At 40.8% G+C, this 8,077-nt stretch overlaps 1 pseudogene; it reads right to left on the bottom strand.

Moving 5' to 3' along the window:
- Positions 1–6,044: 6,044 nt before the first annotated feature.
- Positions 6,045–7,561, bottom strand: LOC130454771 (hyccin 2-like; annotated as a pseudogene).
- Positions 7,562–8,077: the final 516 nt, after the last annotated feature.

Below are 8,077 nucleotides of genomic sequence, written 5' to 3'. Positions count from 1 at the left end.
TGACAAAAAACTCCAAAATTAAAAAAATGAGAGGAGAAAGAGCACAGACAACTGTGGGGAGTAAAGAAGGGGTAAATATGAACAAACAACAGAAAAAGAAAAAAGAAATCACAATCAACAGTTTCTATACAGGTAATGAATAAAGAGCAAATACAACAGAGAATGATGAGGAGGGAACATCAAGCAATAAAACAGAAAACCCAGCGAATTGGATACAGGCTTTGGAAGAACTCAAAATACAATTCAAAACACAATTAAGAGAGGCTGGAGACAACTGGGGAAAGAACTTAAAAAGTAAGATAAGTCATCTAGAAACAGAAAAGAGTGTCTTGAAAGCCAAAATCAATCAGCTTGAAAATGAGGAAAAGGAGACAAAATATTAGGCAAATAAGACAAAAGATGAGGCAAAGGAGATGAAAGATGAGAGAAAGAGCATGAAAGGTGACATCTAAAGAAAATCAGACCAGAAGGAGAAGGATGACCAAAAAGCTAGGGATGAAATCCAGTCTTTAAGAACCAGAATACAACAACTAGAATCAAGTGACTTCACAAGGCAACAGGACACTATAAAAATCAAAAGAATGAAAAAAATTGAGGAAAATATGGAGTATCTCATTCCAAAACAGAAGATTTAGAAAATCATGGCAGGAGAGACAACTTAAGAATCATTGGTCTACCAGAAGACCATGACAAAAGAAAAAGCTTGGAGGTCAGACTATAAGAAATTATCCAAGAAAACTGCCCTGATATTCTAGAACAAGAGGGAAAAGTGGTGATTGAAAGAATCCACAGATCACCTCTTGTACTTAATCCCCAACTGACAACATCCAGGAATGTTATAGCCAAATTCAAGAACTATCAGAACAAGAAAAAAATATGAAAAGCTGCCAAGAAGAAGTCATTCAGATACCATGGAACCACAGTGAGGATAACACAGGATCTGTCTGCATCTACACTGAAGGACCAAAAGGCATGGAATCTGATATTCCAGAAAGCAAGGGAACTAGGTCTATGATCAAAAATCAACTACCCAGAAAAACTGTCTATATTTTTATAGGGTAAAGTATGGTCATCCAACAAAATAGAAGAATTCCAAACATTTGTAAAGAAAAGAACAGGCCTGAACAGAAAATTTGATGCCCAAGCACAAAACTCAAGAGAGTCATCAAAAGGTAATTTAAAAAGAGAGAAAAAAGGAAAACAAAACAATGCCAAAGAAAACTTTTTAAAAAATTTTATAATATTTTATTTGATCATTTCCAAGTATTATTCATTAAAGACAAAGATCATTTTCTTTTCCTCCCCCCACCCCCTGTAGCCGACGCGTGATTCCAATGGGTATTACTTGTGTTCTTGATTCGAACCCATTGCTATGTTGTTAATATTTGCATTAGGGTTTCCTTTAGAGTCTCTCCTCTGTCATGTCCCCTCAACCGCTCTAGTCAGGCAGTTGCTTTTCCTCGGTGTTTCTACTCCCACAGTTTATCCTCTGCTTATGAATGGTGTTTTTTCTGCTGGATCCCTGCAGATTGTTCAGGGACATTACACCGCCACTAATGGAAAAGTCCATTATGTTCGATTATACCACAGTGTATTAGTTTCTGTGTACAATGTTCTCCTGGTTCTGCTCCTCTCGCTCTGCATCACTTTCCTAGAGGTCGTTCCAGTCTCCATGGAATTCCTCCACTTTATTATTCCTTTGAGCACAATAGTATTCCATCACCAACATATACCACAATTTGTTCAGCCATTCCCCAATTGATGGGCATCCCCTTGTTTTCCAGTTTTGGGCCACCACAAAGAGCGCAGCTATGAATATTTTTGTACAAGTCTTTTTGTCCATTATCTCTTTGGGGTACAGACCCAGCAGTGCTATGGCTGGATCAAAGGGTAGATATTCTTTTGTCGCCCTTTGGGCATAGTTCCAAATTGCCCTCCAGAATGGTTGGATCAGTTCACAACTCCACCAGCAATGAATTAATGTCCCTACTTTGCCACATCTCCTCCAGCATTCATTACTTTCCTTTGCTGTTATGTTAGCCAATCTGCTAGGTGTGAGGTGATACCTCAGAGTTGTTTTGATTTGCATCTCTCTGATTATAAAAGATTTAGAACACTTCTTCATGTGCTTATTAATAGTTTTGATTTCTTTATCTGAGAACTGCCTATCCATGTCCCTTGCCCATTTATCAATTGGAGAATAGCTTGATTTTTTGTACAATTGATTTAGCTCTTTATAAATTTGAGTAATTAAACATTTGTCAGAGGTTTCTATGAAGATTTTTTTCCCAATCTGTTGTTTTCCTTCTGATTTTAGTTACATTGGTTTTGTTTGTACTAAAGCCTTTTAATTTGATGTAGTCAAAATTATTTATTTTACATTTTGTGATTCTTTCTGTCTTGCGTGGTTTTTAAGTCTTTGCCCTCCAAAAGGTCTGACATGTATACTATTCTGTGTTTACCCAATTTACTTATGGTTTCCTTCTTTATGTTTAAGTCACTCACCCATTTTGAATTTATCTTGGTGTAGGGTGTGAGGTGTTGATCTATTCCTAGTCTCTCCCACACTGTCTTCCAGTTTTCCCAGCAGTTTTTATCAAATAGTGGATTTTTGTCCCAAAAGCTGGGATCTTTGGGTTTATCGTATACTGTCTTGCTGAGGTCACTTTCCCCCAGTCTATTCCACTGATCTTCCTTTCTGTCTCTTAGCCAGTACCAAATTGTTTTGATGACTGACTTCCAGTCAAGATGGCAGCTTAGAGAAAGCTAAAGTTCGGAGCTCCAGAAACCCTTCCTTACCAATCTCAAACGGAATGCTCCTAGGGCATCGAAATTCAAAACAGACAGCAGAATAGACCCCGGAAACACTCCTCCTGGACCTGGATCAAAAGGTACGGCCCCCCAAGAGTCGGAGCTGGAGATCACTCAGATCTAAGGGGAAGGCAAAGGGAAAGACCCATCCCCCCCCAACCCAGAGTGCTGAGTCTGAGGCAGCAGCAGGAACCTCAGGGCAGGCAGGGGAGCCTTGGGAGTCGGCTGTTCTGAGGGCCTCCCCCTGAAAACTACCTGAGCCAGTTGTGGGGGCACCCAGACAGCAGGGAGGCAGAGAGAGACGGGGGGAGCCTGTAGCCCCCTGACCAGAACCTTCCATCTGGGTCTCACTGAAGGTCACTGCCAGAGGGCATATTCAGTCTGAGGTTAATCCTATCACCAGCCCTCAGAGCTCCAGGAAGCCATGTCACCTCCCCCCTCAGAGTGCAGGGTCCTCTGAAACAACAGTAACCCTCAGGGTTGGCAAAAGGGCCTTGGAGCTGAAGGCCAAAACCTGAAAACAACCTGACCCAGTCGAGGGGGCACCCAGACAGCAGGGAAACAGAGAGAGACAGGAGGAGCCTGTAGCCCCCTGACCAGATCCTTCCATCTGAGTCTCACTGAAGGTCCTTGACTGAGGGCATACTCAGTCTGAGGTTAATCCTATCACCAGCCCTCAGAGCTCCGGGAATCCACGGCCCCTCCCCCCTCAGAGTTCTGGCTCTTCCAGCCAGCTGAGGCACAGAAACAAGGGCCACGCCATAGAACGGACAATCTGCCTAGGGCTAAAACCTCTGAATGCCAGACAGAAATAAGAAAAGCTAATCCTCCCCACTCAGATAGAGATGGCAAACTCCACAGAAGCACAAAAACCCCAAAATTCCAAAAAGAAAACAAGAAGAAGGGGGCAAGTTTGGACAAATTTTATGGAGCAAAAATACAAAACACAGAGGAGATAGAAGAGGAAACACAAGCAAATGCTCCAAAACCTTCCAAAGGAAATGGAAACTCTCCACAAACCCATGAAGAATATGAATCAGAAATGATCAAAAAGATGGAAGCCTTCTGGGAGGAAAAATGGAAAATAATGCAAAAGAAATTCACGCATCTACAAAACCAGTTTGACCAAACTGAAACAGAAAACCAAGCTTTAAAGCAAGAACTAATAAAGCAAAGCCAAAAGACCAAGAAATTAGAAGAGAACATAAAATATCTCACTGACAAGGTGACAGATTTGGAAAATAGAGGGAGAAGAGATAATTTAAGAATAATTGGACTTCCAGAAAAGCCAGAAATAAACAACAAACTCGACATCATAATACAAGATATAATCAAAGAAAATTGCCCAGGGATTCTAGATCAAGGCGGCAATACAGCCACTGACAGAGCTCACAGAACACCCTCTACACTAAACCCCCAAAAGACAACTCCCAGGAATGTAATTGACAAATTCTAAAGCTCTCAAACAAAAGAAAAAATCCTACAAGAAGCCAGAAAAAGACAATTTAGATATAAAGGAATGCCAATCAGGGTCACACAAGACCTTGCAATTTCTACTCTGAATGATCGTAAGGCATGGAACATGATCTTCAGAAAGGCAAGAGAGCTGGGTCTTCAACCAAGAATCAGCTATCCAGCAAAACTGACTATATACTTCCAAGGGAAAGTATGGGCATTCAACAAAATAGAAGACTTCCAAGTTTTTGCAAAAAAAAAAAAAAGACCAGAGCTCTGTGGAAAGTTTGACACCGAAAATCAAAGAGCAAGGAATACCTGAAAAGGTAAATATAAAGGAAAGGGAAAAGGAGAAAAATGTTATCTTCTTCTTTTACTCAAACTCTCTTCTATAAGGACTACATTTATATCAATCTATGTATACTAACATGTGGGGAAAATGTAATGTGTAAATAGGGGGAAAAGAAAGACCAATAGAATAATCATTCTCACACAAATATTCACATGGGAAGGGGAGGGGAAGAAAACTCCTATAAGCAGGAGAGGAAGAGTTTTTACATAAACCTTAATCTCAGGGAAATCAACTCTGAGGGGGAAAAACACCCAGGTCCATTGGGATCTTGAATTCTATCTGACCCAACAAGGGTAGGGAGAAGGGAAAACAAAGGGGGGACGGGGGGGGGAGGGAAAACAAAAGGGAAGGGAAAGAGAGGTGGGACGGGGAGGGAACAAAAAGGGAGGGCCTAAAAAAGGAAACATATCAAGGGAGGGGACAAGGGGGACTGATTTAAAGTAAATCACTGGACTAAAAGGTAGAGCTGAAGAAGAAAAGGTTAGAATTAGGGAAGGATATCATAATGCCAGGGAATCCACAAATGACAATCATAACTTTGAACATGAATGGGATGAACTCACCCATAAAACGTAAACGAATAGCAGAATGGATTAGAATCCAAAACAACCTCCAGGAAGTGATGCAGAAGGAAAGGAGCAGACCCAGGAGAACATTGTACACAGAGACTGATACACTGTGGTACAATCGAATGTAATGGACTTCTCCATTAGTGGCAATGCAGTGATCCTGAACAACTCAGAGGGATCTTCAAGAAAGAACACTATCCACATTCAGAGGAAAAACTGTGGCAGTAGAAACACAGAAAAAAACAATTGCTTGAATACATGGGTCAGGGGATATGGTTGGGGATGTAGAGTCTAAATGAATATCGTAATGAAAACACCAACAACTTAGGAAACAGGTTCTGATCAAGGACACAAGTAATAACCAATGAAATTGTGCGTCGGCTGCAGAAAGGTTGGATGGAGGGGAAGGAGGGAAATAATGTGATTATTGTAACCCCGGAATAATATTCTAAATTGACTAAATAAATTATTTTTTTAAAAAAGTCAAAGAATCATTTCATATGGATCACATACACCATTTCCTCTAATGTCACTGCAGTCCCAGTGTTGAAATGGGAACAATCAGCCTATGATGATGGATTGCACATCACCCAAGGATAAAGGGAGGCATGAAAAGGCAAACATTTTATCCTGCTCACAAACACATTTAGGGTGGGGATAGGGGGACAGAGAGGAATAATAGGAAGAGAAATAATATCTTATTGCTGTTTCAGTACAAAATACAGTATGATGATACCTAACCTAAAGCAGATCTGATTACAATGGTCAGTAGTTTCAGACTGTGGGATGAAGTTTCTTCTTGTGTAATATGTTTGGTTTTAAAAGATAAGCAGTAAGAGAAGTAGAACATGTCAAAACTACACCTGTGATATTAGCTGCATATTGAAGTTTGGGGAGCAAGACTGTTTAGTTAGGAGGTTCCTGGGCTGAGGAGATCTTTATTTTCCCCAGCTTGACCTAGCCAGTCTTCCTGTTGCCACCTGCTAAATTAGTAACTTCCTCAATGCCAATCCCAATGCTTGTACTGGCTTGACTGCCATTCACATAGTCAAATGATTTACTTGAAGAAGCACTGGCTGTCCAGATCAGACTTAAGCTATTAGCTTTTGGCACCACCTGCCCAGTGAGTAGGCTCAGGTGTTTCTTCACTGGCATCAACTCAATGGAATCTACACTAAGATCAGTTAGTTGATGTGCATACTGCTTACGAACTACCCACTCTTGAGGGCTCTCGCTGGACTTGGTGGCAGAAGCTGTTTCTTTATCCTTGGCTGAATGCCCACTTGCTACTTTTCTTAAGCTTCCTTTCTGAGGAGTGGATGATGGTTTGGTTCCAACTGGCTGACTGTTGAGGGAAGCCCCTGAAGAAAATACTTCATCTGCATCTTTCAAGTTCACAGACTTCTCTCCTCCATTTACACCCTCAGTACCTTCTCACCCACCATCCATGATGCTGGATTGAAGCAATTGTGATTGCATGGTGAAGAATCAGGAGCATCAAATGGTAATGAATTCTTCATGGCATTAGCAACCAGTAATGGTTGAGAGAAAAGTTCTAGCTGAGCTCTGTAAATTATATCATCCAGTACTTCTTGGCCAAGATCCCACTGTCCATTATATATGGCATAATAGACACCTGTCAGAAGCTGCACCATAAATTCAGGATCCAATACCACTCGACCACAAGGTTATTTCCAGTGATTTTCATTTTACCATGGAAATCCACTCATGCAAAATCTGGAGCCCATGTGGCACAATGCCTGATAAGAGGAGGAAGGCATATAAACAATAGCTGAATTGTAGCATAGCATGAGAAAACTCAGGACCTCAAACCTGTTTTATGCAGTAAATATTTCCCTCTGCAGATGAAGATCACTATATACTACCCTAATGAGATCATGCTTACACAGTGTTCCTTCTGTTAAGGCCATGGATCCAATAGTTGAGGGCTCATGGTATATTGAAGGCTTCGATGAGGAAGGTATAGTGAAAGATAACACTTTATTGTTTCCATCTTTATCAACAATTTCCAAATTATAGATCTCTTGCAGCAGTGCTTCAATGCAACCATTACTTTGTCTGTCTTGACTAACAATAAGTCATAAATAAACCCATATTAATTCTGGTAAGAACTGTAGAGTGAATCTCTTGAGCCGAACCTCAGAACTGGTGACAGACAGGCTCTAGGAGCTCATTATTTGAGTCTTGAATAACTTTGTAGAGAGCTGGTACCAGTGTTTATTTTCCTGTACAGAGTTGCCGCATAGAGTTGGTGATCTGAGTTTCAGGTAATGCCTTGAATTCTGATAACCATTCTTCCACTACACCATGTTCAGATCCCAGCATCTTCTTATACCTTTAATTCCTTTTTTACCTTTTATTTAAGAAATCAGATCTCTAGAGGAAGTGGTGGTAGAAGAAAGCAGCAGATTTCAAGTACGGAATACATTTGTTGAACTTTAAGACAGTCTCTCAGTCTTTCTCTGGACACGTTCCAGGCTGTCATAGTCCAATAGTCCAATGATCAATGTGGTGCTCCTACTGTTGATTACAGAAGCTCAGGTCTCTTCTTTTCTGTCACCATTGCTGTCCTCTCCCTGCTCTGGGAGCTGTTGCCACCACCACCTCTCACAGTGGCAGGCCAACTGCAACACCTATTTGATGTATTTAAAATCCTTCTAATGAGGTGCTCATAGACTTCGCCAGAATGACCAAGAAGTCCATAGCACAAAACATTAAGAATCCCTAATAGTAGGAAACATTTGCCAAAATACCATTCTATGTGACTAACTACATCAAAAACTATTGTGTCTACTCTTTGTAGACTAGTGTCCTAGATACCATGGGGAGTTATAGCAATTCTCCAAGTTAGAATCTAACTTTTATTGAA

Source organism: Monodelphis domestica, chromosome 5, assembly GCF_027887165.1.
Source record: "Monodelphis domestica isolate mMonDom1 chromosome 5, mMonDom1.pri, whole genome shotgun sequence".
NCBI classification, from domain to species: domain Eukaryota; kingdom Metazoa; phylum Chordata; class Mammalia; order Didelphimorphia; family Didelphidae; genus Monodelphis; species Monodelphis domestica.
The sequence above is the reverse complement of the archived record's forward strand: the minus strand, read 5'-3'. Positions and strand labels throughout refer to the sequence as shown.